The sequence below is a fragment of the Pinus tabuliformis genome, chromosome 4_1 (genome assembly GCF_031772625.1).
Source record: "Pinus tabuliformis cultivar Carrire ecotype Pingquan chromosome 4_1, CPIR1, whole genome shotgun sequence".
NCBI lineage: Eukaryota > Viridiplantae > Streptophyta > Pinopsida > Pinales > Pinaceae > Pinus > Pinus tabuliformis.
The window spans coordinates 818707581-818726556 of NC_142303.1; positions in this window are offsets into that span (position 1 = coordinate 818707581).

Below are 18976 nucleotides of genomic sequence, written 5' to 3' on the forward strand. Positions count from 1 at the left end.
GCGGATGGGGTCTGAAGGACTTAAGGATTTTTGGAAAAGCTCTTGTTTGCAAATCTTTATGGAGAGGCATCTTTGACTCAAATCCCTGGAGTGCAATTATCCACCAAAAGTATCAAAAAGGAAGAAGCTTGGAGTTCTGGTTCAGGTTGGGCTCCATTGGAAAAAAACAGGGGTCTGCTATTTGGCTTAGCTTCAGGAGAATTGAGAAATACTTTCTTAACAATCTAAAATGGAGGATGTTCTCTGGAAGGAAGATCTTCATTGGCTTCGACTCTTTTGCTGGTTTCAGGGGTAATCTACAGGTTCCAGATCCTCTTCTTTTTTACCTTCACAGATCTGGTATCTTTACTTGGAACAGGGTTATCAAGGAGTGGAGGGGGCTCTCTCCTTCGCTCAAGAATGCTGCTGATCTTGGTATCCCACAGGCCTTGTCTCTTCTATGGGATAATCTCAAGAACACTCTTGATCAAGGTGGCTTGAATCGGGCTGGGACTGATGACCATGTGGTGTGGTCTTTATCTCTCTCTCACTCTCGAGCTATTGTAAAGGACATATACTCTGATCTCATTTCCAAAAAGATTATTCCTGCTAGACATATTTTTCCAGCGTTCTGGTGGAAACTCGGCTGCCCCCTCAAAGTGATCATTTTCTCTTGGTTAGTCTTTTACAACAAGAATTTAACTTGGGAAAATCTGCGGAAGCGTTCTTGGCACGGGCCCAGCAGATGCGTGTTTTGCAAAATGGAGGAGGAAACTAACTATCATATGTTCTTCAATTGCATGGCCTCCCATCAAATCTGGTATGATCTAGCTTCGTATTTTTCTTTTCCGCACCTTAATTTCTCTTCTGTTGATGCAGCTTTTGCCTGGTGGGGAAGTCAAGAAGCTGACAAGCGCCCAATTCTTCCGATCACAATATGGTGCCTTTGGAAGTGGAGGAATTTAAAAATCTTTGAAGACTCAAATATTTCTTCCAAATATGTTCTGTTTTCAGTCTCAGCACTCTTTCCTCCTATCCGATGATAGGTCGATGGGTGCAGTATGTATGGCGTTTAAATCTCGGTTTTGTGCCCTAGATTGTTTCCGGGGGCTTTCATCTGGGCTTCTTTTTTGTTTCCTGTAATGCATTATGACAATGGTGGCGATGCTGGTGATTCCAGTTTTTATTATGTTTCCTATGTGTAGCTTCATGTTTTATTCTGATAGGCCTCTCAGCTATTAGACTCTCTGATGCGGTCTTCTTCATGAAATCCATCAGAGTATGATGTATATATTGCCTCAATATAATATATGTGCTTTTCTTTTTTAAAAAAAAAAAACTAAATTTTATTTATTTTTTTGAAATATTATTTGTGGCAATACGCTTTTATTTTTTTTCCAAATTATAATTACTTTTTAGGTTAAACGTTGTTGATTTAAATTATTCGCATTGCGTTGATTTAGTTTTTAAGGAAAATATATTTGGTTTGTAAGAGCTTCGTGTGAAAGTTATTTAATTTCTTAATTAATATTTTAATTAAAATAATATTATAATAATTTTGAAAATATTTGAAATATTATGAATTAATTAAAATAATTTTATAATAGTTTTAAAAGTATTTGAAATATATTGAATTTTTTTTAGAAATAATAATTTTAATAAATAAACTATTAAAATCCAAGGCTCAATAAATGAATCAATGAAATGACATCTCAAGCTCTCACATGTCATACATGCTAATAAGAATAATAAATATTTAATAATAAAAATAAATATTTAATAGTAAAATATAAATATTTAATAATAAAAAAATATTTAATAGTAAAATATGATGTTAGTCAAAAATATATAATAATGTGTAAGTAGAGTAGAGACATGATATTTCAATTTTTTTTTTTAATTTGAAAAATTACTTTTATCTCTAACATTTCATATGAACTAATTTCAAATAATTTATGAAAAAAGTCATAATAAACTTAGTGTAATAGACTAAATTTGACATAAATCAATAAATTAAGAACTTATTAATCATATAATTCTAAATTATTTTTTACCTTATAAAAACATTTATATATATATATATATATATATATATATATATATATTAAATTTGACATAAATCAATAAATTAGGAACTTATCAATCATATAATACTAAATTAATTTTACTTTATAAAAACATTTTTTAATATATATATATATATATATATATATATATATATATATATATATATATAAACATCAGATTTTTAACACAATTTGATATTATATGAATAGGTGATGAGAAAGAAAGCTCGAGGGGTACTAGTTGGAGGAGAGTGCAAAGGGTGGCTAGATAATGACCAGGTTGTTAGACTGGGGAGTAAACCAATAAATGTAATGACAAGTCGTGGGAGTGGTTATGCAAGATTGCATGGATTACGATGATTAGGTTGTGAGAGTTGGGAATAAACCTCGAAATGAGGAATCAATTTCAAAAGGGGATGACCATGTGGTAGAAGTAGCCCTAAAAATAAGTAGTCTGTCAATGGGGATTAAATGAGGGGGTTGTATATGCTCACCCTTGGATTTTGGCATAGTTGGCATGGTTGTTATCCAACGATGGGAATATACAACCCCGCCCATTTAATTTTGGCATGGCTGGCATGGTAGTTATCCAACGATGGACATATACAACCCGCCCATTTAATGCAAAGTGATGGCTAGTTGGAAAACACTATACAAATTGGGATGACCAGGTGGTAGGAGTAATTGTGTAATGTGATGGTTGGTTGGAAATGTAGTAGTCTACCAATGGCCATTAAATGAGGGGGATTGTATATGCCCACCATTGGATTTTGGCAAGCTAGTTATCCAACGGTAGACATATACAACCCCCGCTCATTTAATGCAAAGTGATGACTAGTTGGAAAACACTACACAAATTGGGATGACCAGGTGGTAGGAGTAATTGTGTAAGGGTTATCCAACCATGCCCATATACAACCCCCGCTCGTTTAATGCAAAGTGATGGCTAGTTGGAAAACACTACACAAATTGAGATGCCTAGGTGGTAGGAGTAATTGGGTAAGGTGATGGTTGGTTGGAAAAGATTGCACAGACTGGAATGATTTGGCGGGAGCACTTGTGCAAGATGATGGCTAGTTGGAGAAAGTAAATTATGAAATGGAGAATAAATTTCAAAAAATAATGATCAAGTGGTGAAAGAGAAGAATCAACTGCAAAAATGATAACCAAGATCAAAATAACTAATAAATTTTAATATACCCAAAATTTAATTAAATAATAAAAATAAAAATAAATAATAATAATAATAATATTTCACTAGATCTTACACCCTCCATTTTATTTTCAAAAGAAAATATATTTTCAATTCTATTATCAAAATAATTCAAAAAAACCTATAAAATAAATTTTTATATGAGTATTGCATATAATAATCCAACCTAAATCCAAATCTTGAACAATATAAAATAAAATATTGTTATTATGAGAGAAACATATGGAATGAAACTTTCTATGGATATTGCCTATAAAATAAAATATATAGAATGAAACTTTAGTTGGTAAATCCAGCGTTCCCAAATGCGTTTTCCATTTGAATTCATTTTAAAGTAAAAAACAACGCGCCCAATTTGTCTTTGACATATCCTCTCCAATAGTTTACCGCAGGCCCGCTGAATGAACTGAAAGTGAATAAGTTACAATCGTTCAAACATGAAATTCGTAAGTCCAGATAGGTTTGATACTTACCTGGATCAATCGACATGATCAATAAGGACGAGGACCTAGGGAGGCCACTCCATTGCACTTGGGAGGCCTTTAAGTACATTTGCCTTTTACATGTTAAGTAAATTAACTAACGCATGATAGTAAAGAATAAATGAATAATTGAAATCACAACCTTAATAAATGAATCATTCAAATGGCATTTTGATAAATATTTAATGGCCAAATGTGATAAGATGTCAGTCCTAAAAAGATGAGAATGTTTAATTGTTGTATGTCCCAGAGTTTTTTTCATCATATTTTATAGTTAAATTTCTTCAAAGCCATATTTTATAGTTAAATTTCTTCAAAATCTGGCAATAATATGTTGGAATCATAAATTCAACATGTGAACTTTGCATAATTCAAGTGATCCATGGTTTAGGGTGATGAATCCACTTATGCCTTCAAAAATAGATTTTAAACAAAAAATAAATGTGATATAACAAAAATTTGTTGGAATCATAAGTTCAACCTGTGAACCTTCCATAATTCAAGTTTTCCATGGACTTTTTAAAGTGATGAATCCATTCATGCCTTCAAAAATAGATTTTAGCCAAAAGAGAAATGTGATATAATAAAAAATTGCTTTGCCATATTCTGATCAAAAACTCCAAAAGGTAGAATACTTAGAAAAAACTCTCAAAAACATATAATAATGTATATCTATAATGAGAACCTATTTATGATTTCTTGAGCTTCCCTCAAACCCTTTTCTATTTAAAATTTGCTCACAATTATGATCAATTAAACTAGGTCATAATCCAATATAAGCAATGTGGAAATGAACCCTAATTCACTATAAAATAATACATCTGGGTAACAAAGGCCAAAGTCATTGTGGAGGGATGAGTTATAAAGACATTGGCAAAATTTTTGGGGATTTTCCAAGTTTTCCTAACCTTTTTGTGTTTTAATAATATTTTAAGCGAGTTTAAGCCAAACCCCACACTCTACACATGTTGATATTGCCAACATTGGCATAGGAAATGCGTTTTAATTTTGTTCAAAAGGTGTTTAAAAATGGATGCAAGGAAGAGGGGGGAAGATACCATGGTTGGTTATTAAAACCATTAATACAACTTTAATGCATGGAGCCATGGTTTTTTTGTACATTGACTTGGATATGGCTAAGAAATATGTCAGGGTGGCTTTTGGAGAGAAAATACAGTCAGCAAAGTTCGATGCCAATGGTATTTTTCTAGCAACGAGGTGGACACCAAACGAAGCACTGACAAAGTTTCCAATAGGGATTCGTACACTCGAAAATAGCAATATGAAAAGTGAAAAATGTTTTCCCTTTAGCCTACACCTAACATACAATACACAAACCGACGTAAAATCATTTCTTAGAGGCTTAAAATTGAAACTGAAAACAAGCTTACAATCAAATGTAAAATCATGATTAGAAAGTTTTGAAGACCAAGAACCAGATTATGAGAATTCATAAATAGCAACTGGAACCACCCAACATTACAAATCATTAAATTACATATATCATTTTCATCAATCATGCCAATCAAGATATAAATAAAAATAGATATGCAGTTTGTCCAAATCACCCATTCACAAACTATATCGCACTATGATTATCTTGAACCTCCAAGATAATTCCCTTATGGTAAATGTGTTCAGCACAAATTTGCGAACATGTTGATGCCAAATTCAACAAAACTACAAAACTACATTTTGTTGGTGAAAAACACATTTCTCACCCACTTAAAAAACCCAAAAAAAAGCCTGGTTTATTTGATGCTTACAAAACCATAAATCACGAGCTTCCACTCTCAGTTTCTTAAAACTTAATTGAAAAATCTTGGAGTAATTTGGGGAAACTCGAGGTTTTGAAACATTTTTTTGTTAATGTGAAGGATGAAACTACTATGTGCAATTGTTCCCTCAATTAGCATGTGTAGATCCTCATCTCCCCTAATGGAAAGTTGCAGATGCCTTGGAATGATGTGTTTAGTCTTAAGATATTTACCAGCATTCCCTGTCAATTCTAATACCTCTGAACTCATATACTCCATAATGGTTGTCATGTACATAGCTGTAGTTTCTCCTAGTCTCATACTCGACTCGTATACACATGAGATTTCATCTAGCAATATATTCTCTAAACTAGAAACTATATTAGTGATTTACCACCCAACCATTAATATTCTATGCACATGCACATGCTATATCCTTAGCTGAATCGGAGACCATTGTAGTGTGGGCCTCCCCATTTGTTCCCAATTCTACTTTGGTAGGACGTTTGCGTCTGACCCGAGGTCTAAAATAACCCGATCCATTTCATACTCTCCTATTGATGCGGTCAGTCTCATCTCCCGTCCCGTTCTTGTTTTATGCTTTCCAATCTTTCGTACTATGTGTGGCTCACCCGGTGCAATTCCAACGCATATATTGATTAGCTCTTGTAACCATTTCACAACGTTACTATCGTGCAGTAACTTCACACAGGTCTCCAAGAAGGTTGTGAGCATAGAGGGGTCCATCTCCTACTCAGGCTTATCCTTGCTTCTTGAGGTGGAGGCCTCAACTAAGCTCTTCTTAGCTTCCATGAAGGTTTCACTCACGCGCTCCAAATCAAACTCAGCCTCCTTTGTCGGACCTTTCCAAACCCATGTATTGTCTTCTAGTTGTTTTCCCTTGTCATCTCATGTCACGATTCCATTCCTAAGCACTATATTTACGTTTGGATCCTCTTCACGTGGCTCAGACCTCATCATCTACAAGTTCTGAGTCAGCGGAGGCAGTAGCTTCCCTTTGCCACATATCCTTGCTATTATTGTAGCACAATCCTTTGTTTCATGATCAAACAACGTGCAATACTTGCACGACAGATTTGTTGGATTAGTGCAATCGTGGGCATAGTGTCCCGGTCCTCTACAATTGTAGAAGACCAATTGTCTTTGACCTCTGTTAGGTCCTCCTCTACCTCGGCCTCATCTGTGGCCCTGGATTCCTGTCTGTGCCATCCCTGCACTCTGGTTAGCGGGGCACGTTTCGGCCTGAACCCTATAGGCAGGAGTTCGATCCATCATCAATTCATAACTCCTGTAATTACACTCATCATGCCCTACTGACCTACAAAAGTTGTAGAATAGTTGTTGTAGTGTCTGTACAAACTTCTGCAGTAAATGACAGTTATCCATGGCATGTTTTCCTACTACCTGAAAAATAGCACACCACAATGCAAGCCCCGTGCTAGGTCCTTCTTGATCTTCTAGCCTTAAAGGCATTGATCCTACTCCTGCAATATAATTTGCAAATACCGGGTAATGGTCCTTGTCATGTCCCTAACTCTTGCATTTCAAGCACCATACCTCCTTGCGCACCTCTAGTTAAACTGTACTATCCTACTTCAGAATTTGCATCTCAAGGCACAAATTCTTCAACTGCGCATGGATCTGCTGAACTCCTAGATTTGAATCTTGCATCAGAAATTCATGTAGTCTCATGGAAATTTTTGAGGCCTCCACCTGAGTGGTTATATTTTGTTGCGATAGTGTGACCCTTAAGTGTGGCAGTAGCGAAGCCACAAACCACTTGCGATGCTGTCTGTCTGTCAAATTCATGTTGGATTCACTAATTGTACACTTCAACCTTTGATCTAGTTCCTAAGGCATCTCGCCTGGTTGCTTCGCGATTTCTTTGAATTCCACAATCGATTGTGCCTTAGATTTAGGCCTACTAAATTCTCTATTCAGTGTTGTCTGGATATCTGCCACTCTAGCATTCGAGTTATCATTAGAGTACTTTATATACCAGGTTGGTGTGCGATCTTGCAGAGCACTAACTAGTATCGCCTTCTTTATATGATCATTTGTACCACCTTGAGTTTCCCATACAACCCTCAAAACGAACCAGAATTGGTCTGTGTCCTCATTTCCCAAGCCTTTTAACAAAGGCAACTTCACTGTATTTGCCATACTGAACTGTGGTGGAGGTGGAGGTGGTACAAGTGAAGTTTGAGGAGATGGTGGTGAGGTTGGAGGCGGTGTGGGTCAAGGTGATATTTGCGGGAATACTTGTCTTATTAACTTAATAGCACTTCGTGGAGAAACCTTTGTTATTTCTTCCTCATCACCTCGCGGAGGTGAAATCAATGGACTATACTCCAAACCATTTTCTCCTTCATTCCTGTAAGTTCCGCTTCGCGTAGTTCCAAACATCAAGGCAGCTACATAGCTCATTTTTTGCACAGTAGCAATTTTATCTAGGTATTCAAAGATTTTACATACTTACCTCGTGGTCCTTTGAAAAAGTGCACTCCACGTCGTTGTATCTGACTGAGGTGTTGACCGCGAATTCAGTCACAAATCCTCCTATGATGCGATCGAGCCAATGATCGACAACGTGGGTGATCTTGTCCTCAGATGCTTCCAATTTTTGTATTAGCTCGAGGGTCCAAACAATAGGACTGTCAAGTTTCCACCTTCCTTGGTTGTCTGCTAGCTTCGTGATCCACTCATATAACTCAACGGGAAAGGGGCAGAAAAAGATTTTGTGGATCTCTGTGTATAGGTATCTGTCCAACCACTCTTCCTTCGTCAGTCATGGGTTTCTGTTCTCCTATGCCGCAAATTCTTGGATCTTCCTATCCAACCAATATTTGATCTCCTTCTTAGATGGATTCCGGTGATATGACATCACACATCTCTGGGAAATGGAACCATTTGTTGGCTTGAGAGGGCCTGACCCAGGTTCAAAATTAATTAGCCAAAAAAATCCCTGCACTACTGGCCCTCTCGACATCAACCTGCAGACTGCGAACCGAAGTCTCACCCGACGCAGTATGGGGGGATGTTGGAACCAAGTTTCCATACCGTGAGATGGTTGTGATGTCATTTGATTCCCTCTATCCTTGCCTTCACACAGGTCGCTTCGCTCTACAACTTGTAAGATGAGCCCTTTATTCTGTCCTTTAATACATCCACAAAAGGGTATGATTGACCTCTGAGCAGCCCTAGCCTGCTGCTAAGGTATTTTCATGCTACTATGGTAGCGTGCCGTGAAGATTCCCCAATTATTCTAAGTGACTTTGTTATATTATCAAATAATTATAGTTAACAAATAATCGTAATTGCATTCAATTATTCAACGTAATTGCATTCATTCACACATCACATAAGCATAATAAAGGAAATTCATACATAGCATATCAAGATGCAATAACTAAACAAAGACACGGGAATTGCTGAATATTTCTCTTTATTGAAATCTTCCAAGTGTTTACAAACTCTAGTCACCCTACGCACATAGTTGCAGGGGTCCACGCACTCAGTTGTAGACTTCTACACTAGGCCTCTCGGAACTCAGTTACAGAGCCTCTACCTACGCTATGACCCAAGACTTAGACCTCTTACTTCAGAGCTACAACTTTGTGACATTATTCATCATTCTATGTCTCCAAAACTACTTAGATATTAGCTCTTTTTATATAATCCTAGGGTCCGTGGACCATGGGTAGAACTCTTACAGTTGAATTTACTTTACAAAACTAAGGGCGAACTACCCTTTATGACACATAACACCTTCACACTTCGTGACCACAAAATGTGGAGACTTTACCATTTTATTACAAAATTTAACTCAAACATGGGCTTTTAGCTCGAAAATTGCCCTTGGGGGATCCCACTCCCAACACCTGTTCTTGCCTTATGTTTACCAATTTTCCTGACCATGCGCGGTCCCTTAGGAGCATTTTCTTTATGGGAACATTTATTTATCAACTCATGTAATCCTTTCATGGCCTTGCTATCACGTAGCAGCTTCATACAGGTCTCCAAAATGGTAGTAAGTATGGATGGGTCCATTTCTTCAGACTGCTTATCCTGACTTCTTGAGGTAGAATCCTCAACGAAGCTTTTCTTCACTTCCATGAAGGTTTCTTTCACGTGCTCTAGATCAAAGCCAACCTCCTTTTCTAGAGCTTTGTAGACCCATTCACTTTCTTCAGGCTACTTTCCCTTATCTTCGCTAATCATCATTCCACTTCTCGGCACTATATTCACGTTAGGATCCTCTTCACAGGGTGTAAGCCTCATCATTTGCACGTTCTAGGTAGGCTACTAAGGTTGCATCCCCTTTCCTCGCATCTTAGCTATTAATATAGGGAAGTCTTCTGTCGCGTGGTCAAACTAAGTACAATATTGGCACGACAGGTGCGTTGGGTTCGTGCACTCTCTGCGTAGTGTCTTGGCCCTCCAGAATTGTAGCAAATAACTTACCCTCGAATTCTCACAGGTCCTCGTCCGCCTCGGCCTCATCCGTGCCCCTGATATCCTCCTCGCACTCCCCTAGCGTCTTGATCCAGAGGTCGAGTTTCTATCTGCATCCAATATGGAGGCGTCCTCTCCATCATTAACTCATAACTATGGAAATTGGCTCATCTTGACCTACTGATTTTCAAAAGTTGCAAAAGAGTTGTTGTGGTGTCTGTAATTTTTTTTGCAACAAGTGACAATTATCTGTCACATGTTTTCCAACTACCTCACATATAGCACATCACAGTGTGGGCCTCGTACTTGGCCTTGCTTGAGCTTCTGGCCTTAGAGGCATTGACCCTCCTCCTACCACATAATTTGAAAAGAAAGGGCAATGATATTTATCATGCCCTTAACTCTTACATTTCAAACACCAAACTTCTTCATGCACTTCAGGCTCAGCCACTCTATCTTTCTTCAGACTTTGGAACTCTCAGGAAAGATTCTGCAACTCCACGTGAATTTGTTGAACTCCCAAAGAATCATCTTGAATCAGTGTCTCATGCACTCTCATCGCAATCTCCAGGGCTTCCACCTAGGTCCCAATATCTTTTTGTGATAAAGAAACCCTTAAATGAGGTAAGAGTCAAGCCACAAATCATTTGCGGTGCTACTCATCCATAAGATTCATGTTAGCTTCGCAGATCTTGCATTTCAATCTTTGATCCAGCTCCCAAGGTGTCTCACCAGGCTTCATCATGATATCCTTGAATCCAATGATTGATTGCACTTCAGACTTGGGCCTACTGAATTCCTTATTCAGTGCAATCTGAATGTCTACTAAAGCAGTTGTCGGGTTATCGATGCAGTACTTAATGTACCATGTTAGCGCGTGATCTTGTAAAGAAGTAACCAACGTTGCTTTCTTCATTTGGTCATTTGTAATGTTCTCAGTTGTCCATATGGCCTTCGAAAAAAACCAAAACTAGTTTGGGTCCTCATTTCCCAAACCCTTAAAAATGGGAAACTTCATTGCATTCACCATATTGAACGGTGGTAGAGGTGGTGGTGGTGTGGGCGAATGGGTATGCTGTGGAGGTGACAATGGAGGTAGTGTGGGTGGATGGGGGTATTCGTGGTAACCCTTGCCTTATTAACTCGATAGCACTCTGCGGAGAAGCCTATTCTGCTCCTTCATCATCACCTAGAGGAGGCTCAATCAACGGGCTATATTTAGGACCATTTCTCCTTCTATCCTTGAATAACTTTCCACTTCGCGTAGCTCCAAACATCAAGGTAATTACATAACCCAATTTTCACATAAGATAATTTTAATCCAGGTATTCAAAGATCTCAAATACGTACCTCATGGTCCCTTGAAGAAGCGTCACTCTGCTTTGCTGTAGCTGACTGATGTATCAACCACGAACTCTGTCACAAATCCTCTGATGACACGATCAAGCCAGTGATCGACAGCACGCGTGATCTTATCTTTAGAGGCTTCCAATCTCCCCATTATATCCGGGGTCCACACTATTGGACCATCAAGCCTCCACCTTCCCTGTCCTTCCACAAATTTAGCGATCCACTCGTATAGCTCGATTGGGAAGGAACAAAAGAAAATTTCCTGTATCTCTTTGTACAGATACCTGTCCAACCACTGTTCTTTTGTCAATTGCAGATTTTTGTTTTCTTGTGTTGTGAATTCGGGGATCTTTCTATCCAACCACTTCTCAAATTATTTCTTTGTTGTATTCTAGTGATGTGACATCACACATCCCTTTATGCAGATCTTGATCCCAGCAATGGAACCATTTGTTGGCTTAGTGGGTCTTTATTGAGGTTCAGAGTTAATTTTTTCCAAACAAATTCCTACACTACTAGCCCTTTCAGCCTCATTCTGTGGAGCGTGGACTGAAGTCTTACCTGAAGCAGTATGGGGGGATGCTGGGACCAAGTTTCCACACCCAGACATGAGCATGATGTCATTGTATGCCCTAAACCTACCTTCACGTAGATTGATAAGCCCCGATGTCTTATCGATATAACTTCTCTTAGTCATATTCTATACCTCTGCGAAGGTCTACGACTATCTTCCGTAGACCCTAAACAAGTGAATCAACCGTTTACGTGCCTCTATAATTACCCTTAGTTCTATATTTACCTAGATCAGCCTAAATATATAATATATTTAACATGCATTAAGATATTCTTCACATAAACAAATATTAGTACTTGTGTTCTTATAACAGTGTAAAACATGCTGAATCGCGCATCAATACAGTATTAAATCATAAACCCATTATTCATCATAGCATAATAGCGCATTCATTCGTAATAGGAGAAAATAGACAAAACACGGGTATTTCCAGAATAGTCTCTTTATTAATGATTTTGTTCTTCTTACATACTCAAGACTTCCCTGCACACGCAGCTGCAAGGGTCCACATACTTAGCTGCAGAGCCTCTCTTCTACTCTAATACTCTTCACTTTTCACTTGTACTGACTCATTACATTCGTCTTCATCAATATCATTAATTGAACTTCCTTAGACTCTTTTTTATACAATCCCATGGTTCGTGGACCATGGGTAGATCTACTAAAGCTGACACAACTTACATAGAATAAGGGAAAAACCCTTTATGACACTTTACTATCTACGCACTCCATGACCACAACTTGCAGAGACTTTAAACTTTACATGACAAAAAATTGGGCTTTCTGCCCCAAAACTTGGGCTTTTGCCCCAAAATTGACCGTAGGGAACCCTGTCCCAACAGATGCCATGCTATAAAGAGAAAAATTGGAAAAATAGATTAACCAAAAGATAATTGAGCAGCAATATGTATCATAGAAGGTTGAGACCTTACAGGAACAATTGTTCAAGGTCATAGATGAGATTGGAACTATGCATCGAATTGTGAAGCAAGTAGTTCAAGACAAAAAAAAAAAAAATGAAGACCCTAATGGAACTATAAGTAGAAGAAATATTTAGGAGCAAGAAGTGGAAGTGAAAACAAAGGCTACTATAGCCAAGAAGACATTGGAAACATTTGTTGCGACAAAAAAATTAATAGTACCATGAATCGGATGGCATAAAAACTAACCAGATTGAGCAAGAACCACATGTGAGTGTTTGGGGTTTGTTCGAGCATCATTTTGAGGTACAAGTCTTAGGATCTATGAAGAGGAGCACCACATATAAGGGTACTAGACAGGGAGGTGAGCTAAGGGTCAACACATGTGGGTATAGAATAAGGAAAGTTGTTAGGATTATGTTGTATGTTTTGGGCCATGGTAATATTTACCACACATAGTAAAAAGAGGTTTTTTGTTGGCTTGCACCCAAATGTAAAACTATATATTGATAAATGTTGCAAAGTAAAAGTAAGGTTGTTGATATTAATATTATAAGCATGCTTTGAACTTTGCACTATAACGAGTATTAAAATAGGCCAATGAGCCATGATGAATGTGATTGTACCAAGGACTTCATAATGATATTAAAAGGATATATTGTGGCTTATTTTCTATGTTTGTGTGATATGTGATGAATTTTCTTCTCACTAAGTTATCATTTTATTGAATATTTGTGAAGGATGGGTTTATTGCACATAATAGGGGTATGCGTCAATCTGTTTTTATGAATTACAAGTAATGATATGTTGAGTGAAATAGTGATAGTGTAGGATCTATGTTTCTGTAATCACTATAGAACTATCTAGGTTCCTACAACCCTTCATAGATTCCACGGGTGAGACTTCACCTGCTCGCAAGTGTTGCCAAAAGGGCTAGTCTCCGAGGGGTTTTGTTGGAAAATTCACCATATTGAACCTAGTTATACCCTTTTCATACCAACAATCGTGTTTTAGACTACATGGATGGCTAGAGTTATAAGCCTTGATAGTTGACACAAAAAGTTTGGATATATATATATGTGTGTGTGTGTGTGTGTGTGTGTGTGTGTGTGTTTTTCTTATTGTTTTGTTCTCGTGTATATTGAAGGAGATGACTAGTTCGACTAATTTGTGGCTAGAGAATTCTATAATTTTGTAGATAGTGAGGCTCCATAAAAGAGTATATGTGGAGAGAGGTCTGAAAATTTCAAGGAACCCAACAAGAAAAAAAAATCCATTGGAGTGTTGTCACATTTGGTATTTGATTGGGAGTATTATGGTTGATCTCACAATTCTAGTTGTCTCACTACATCAAAGAGTTTAAGTGGCAAGAATTAGGTTCAAGGGAAGATAAACATAGATATAGAGGTGTTTATTTATACACCTACATTTCCATAAAATAAGTGTGTTTTGTTTCCAATAGAATTCCAGGATTTATAGAACAATGGGATTTTGTGCTCTAGTATTTGATCATTTTAAGTGTATAGGGATGTACGCCTAGTTGAAAGCATCTTCATCTTTTTATGGATCATGGTTAGTTTTATATGATGAAATTATTGGATTTATTAAATCATATTGAGACTCACAACCTCAATATGAAGTTATTTTGTTAGAATTTGTGACTCTATAAAATGAAAGGTAAAACATGGAGATCCAAAACAATCATTGAATAAATTCCAAAGATAAGGAAAAAATGCCTACAATGTAACTATAGAGGGATATTGTATTCCTATAATTGTGTTATTTATCTCTTGGTGATTTATGCGTTAGTGTTGCAATTATTTGTTATGTGAGATCATTCCTAAGTACGTAACGTAATAAGTTTTATATCTCGAAGGGCGTTCTAGCTATGAGTTGTTTCTCCATGAACTATTTGTTTAGTGGTGTAATGAAGATATGAATGGTAGTTGCAAGGAATGTAAGTCTAATATGGATACATATTCTATCTAGACTACTTATCTCTTTAACTAGTGAGTAAAGTCGATGGAACCCATGTATATTTGTAGATGTAAGTAAGTCCATAGGATGGTTAGTGAATTAAGATTCATGGTCAGATTGATGCTAGGCCATATAGTGTGATAGGTTCCTAGTTAATCTAAGGTATTAGTGGTACATTTTTTTCTGAACTAGTATGTGATGATATGAATGGAGGATTCTAAACACTTTTTTTGGTAGTAGAAAGTTGCATAGTTCTCTCTTGAGAAACAAAGATTGGTTGTAAGTTAAATTTTTGGAGAGAAATGATGAATTTGTAAGAGGAAGGACATAGAATACAACAATGATAAATTTGGAGAACATGTAATAATTCTTGTCATAGAGAGAACAAAAGATAATGGTTGGAGTATCAAAAAATATTAAATGGTGGTGGAAAAATGAAGATAAAATAAAGTGTGTGGAATAATAATAGACATGATCATATTATAATGTGAATCACACATTTGGGCAATTCAATAGTCTCATGTTTAGATTGATATATCATTCCTTTAGAATGTATGTACCTGGTATCTCCTTGAGTGGTGTTTGTCATTGAATGTACCTGAGTCAATTGTGATGTAATCCTAATGAGGAATGTGTACCTCCTTGTAGTTCATGGTAATATGAAAACCACTTTGTAAGGATAGGTTTGTAGTAAGACTAAACCACCTGATGTGTTGTTTGTGGTAAGTAGAAACCACATGAGGATTTAGTTCCTTTGGAGTGTGATGCAAGAGAATTGAAAACATGGTTGAGGGTAAGTAAAAAAAACTAGATAATGGTTGCGGGTCAACTGAGAAAGCCAAGAGCACGGTTGAGGGTTAACCAAGAAAGCCTAGAGCATGGTTATGACTAATCTAAGAAAACCTAGGATGATGATGATGTTGATGCATGGGGAATAAAAGGCATATGTATGGGTATGAATATATAATGGTTGAATGAACCATGTACACAAAGGACATCCTAATAGAGAAATGGTTGCAGTGGATAGTTACCCACACATTTTGGTTTATGGTTGTTTCTTTATACAAATGTTAACATTTTTATTGGACCATAAATGGACTTAGCTGATCAAGATTAAGACAAGTAGTTGTTAAGGGGAGTGTTAGAGAATGTAACTCCTACTTTCTAATTTTAGTGTGCTCATTAATTCTAGAATAATTATATTCCTAGTCCTCAGGAGGTTGCTGGATCTAGTTACATTGAGAGATATTCTTGATTTTTGGTTCAGAGATTTTCTCAACTGAGTTACGTGTGAAATCTTGATAGTTTCAGTATCTTTAAATAGAATTCATGTATTTATATGTATAACATTATTTTATTGGTAAAATTGATTAAGTGTAATTATGAAATAATAATTATTTCCAACAAATGGCCACAAGCACATTAATTATGCATTTATGATATTCCATGTATACATGGATAAAAAGAAATTAGTGTGAAAAAGAAATAAGATATGTGAAAAGTCATTTATAATTCAATATCAATGTTAATGGAATGTTTTAGAATCCTTTGATAAAAAAATTCAAATATTTACAAACATAAATAATCATCTTCTTAACAATCCTTCTTCTTAAAATCTCCCTTCAAAATTTCTCGATAAAATTTTTGAAAGCCTTTTATTTATTGAAATTTATCAATGTGTTATAATTCGATAATTAGCCTTTTCCCCTATGTTTAAGGTGGACTATCAGAATATACATACATGATTTAATGAAATTTGATAAGCCTGAATAAATTTTGTAATCAATAGCATTTACTATTAGTGGATACTTATTAAATCTTGATGCCATTCTATTCCATTGATAGAATTATTTTTTGCATCCAAGACATCTCTCTTGTGGTATAGACCCTGTTCATTTAGTAGTATTTTTTATTTGATACCATTGATTATATAATTCAAATTATCCAATTGTATTTCAATTAATCCAATTATCCTAGGAAAGATAATAATCTACCAAAGAAATCTTCTAATCATACATTGTTTTGTTATTGAGAATTAATGAGTGGGATTAGTCACCATTTTGTAATCATACTTTGCTTTTCCTATTTGTAGTCACATTCTCTAATGTTTGTATTTTTCTTAGCTACAAGATTATGTAATTAGGTAAAGGGCACTTTCCATGGATCCCTACCCTCCAACATCACAAGAAAATTGTATTAAATAGATTATCAATGCCAATATTATAATGAAATCTAGTGCATTCATAATAAGTTGATGGAAAAATTACGGAAATGCAATTGGTAATAAAACGTACACACATAAATGCATTAACCTTATTTTTCCCCAAACCATAACACATGCTTACCAAATTAAAATGCACAAGTTCCACAACATGGTTTTTAGTAATGCAGACTAATTCCTAAGTGTGTGTGTATTCTTCCATATGTGCACACTCCTAAGCACATGTGTTATCCTATGTAGTTTAATAAGAAACAACATGTAGTCAGTTCCATTTTTACCCAGTTGTGCAAAACATATTGCAAGTTATTGAGAAATTTGGGAAGGAATTGTAGGAGAGTTTAAGTGCCATTATTAAATTCTTACTTAATTAGTTATATGTAGGTTTAATAAACCTTCTCTTTTTGTATTTCAATTTTGTTAGAAATTTATTAAAATAAATAAATTTGTGTTTTTTCCTCTTTAAATGTAGCATATAAATCACATAGAGGATACACCTAAAGCAAAGTTGGCCCCGCCATCATCAAATGAATATAGACCAAACCATAACCTACAACCACTAAATGAAAATTTTGAAAAATAGACATAGGAATTAGGTCATTAAGATTTGTAATATAAGATATAAGAAATACCCAAGAGACCTCATGCATTTCACTTGCTACATTGTTGAATACCATTGTTTCTTCCATTTCTAATGCCCAATACTAGTTATCTCATATTTCTATTTATAGAGATAGGATGTTTGAGTAAATATAGGATGGGTTTAGACAGAAACAAGTTTCGAAACATAAACACTTCAAAAGAATATTTGATGACATTGTTTATTGATTTTAGAACTAGAACATAACCTTTGGTGTTAAAGAACCAATTTTTCATGGATTAATGCACCTACTATTTTTTTAAATAATTATATTGATTAGTTTTTGGTGCTTGACATGCCTCCCTACACTAATAAGGAAGTCTCCATGTATTTCCTAATAAATTTATGGGTTGAGTTTATCTTAGGTCCCCAAGTCAACTACTTTTACAATGGTGAAATCTAAGGGGTGGGTCATAGGTCCATATGAGATCACGAAAATGCTAGATATGATATATTAAGAGGGCCTTGTCCTACTATATAGTGGCCTAAACTTCCTACCTACCATCATAATATTTTAAAAACATTTGCTACACTTAAAATTCCATTTCCACCTTGACATGTACCTTAGTATAACATAGTACATTTATCACATTATTATACTAGGAGAGATATTCAAGTGATGTTGGGGGAAGGGTTGGGACTTCAATCCCTACAAAAACATTTAGCCATGAGAAGTGATATGGGCTCTCTACTTGTTATCATCCTATTTTATGTGATCTTCATAGATGCTTGAGATGCATGCAAACTTTATATGGGCCACAAGAGGATACTACACATCATCAAATGGAGGAGTCTATCAAATCATCTCCTTGAGCTTTCTTGTTTATATATATTAACCACTAGTTGTATATATAATTTATTGTGTGATCAAGGACAAGCCGGACGAACAACTAGGGTTTACAGTCGATAGCAGGTGTTGAATTCCATGGAAGGGTGAAAAGGAGGGAGCTCCACTCGATCCTACAAGAAGGTTGTAGCTAGCTGAGGTAAGAAGCCAGTAGAAGAGGTTAGAGGTCTTGCTGAAGAAGGGAAAGAGAGCATGGAAGAAGAGCAAGAGGGACTCAAAGCTAGGGAGAATAAAATCACAAAAGAAAAGGAGGAAAAAGACAAGGAATAGGGAGCAAAAACCAAGGCACAGAAGGGACCATGCAAACCCAAAACTGAAGTTACACCCAGAGTAGTTCTGAATGATCCTACTTTGCAAGCACACAGGGACCACATGTGGACATATGCCATAATTTGTAAATTCATGGGAGTATGGTACACTGAAAAAGCATTACAGACATGGATTAAATACCATTAGAAACCAAAAGGGAGCATTGAC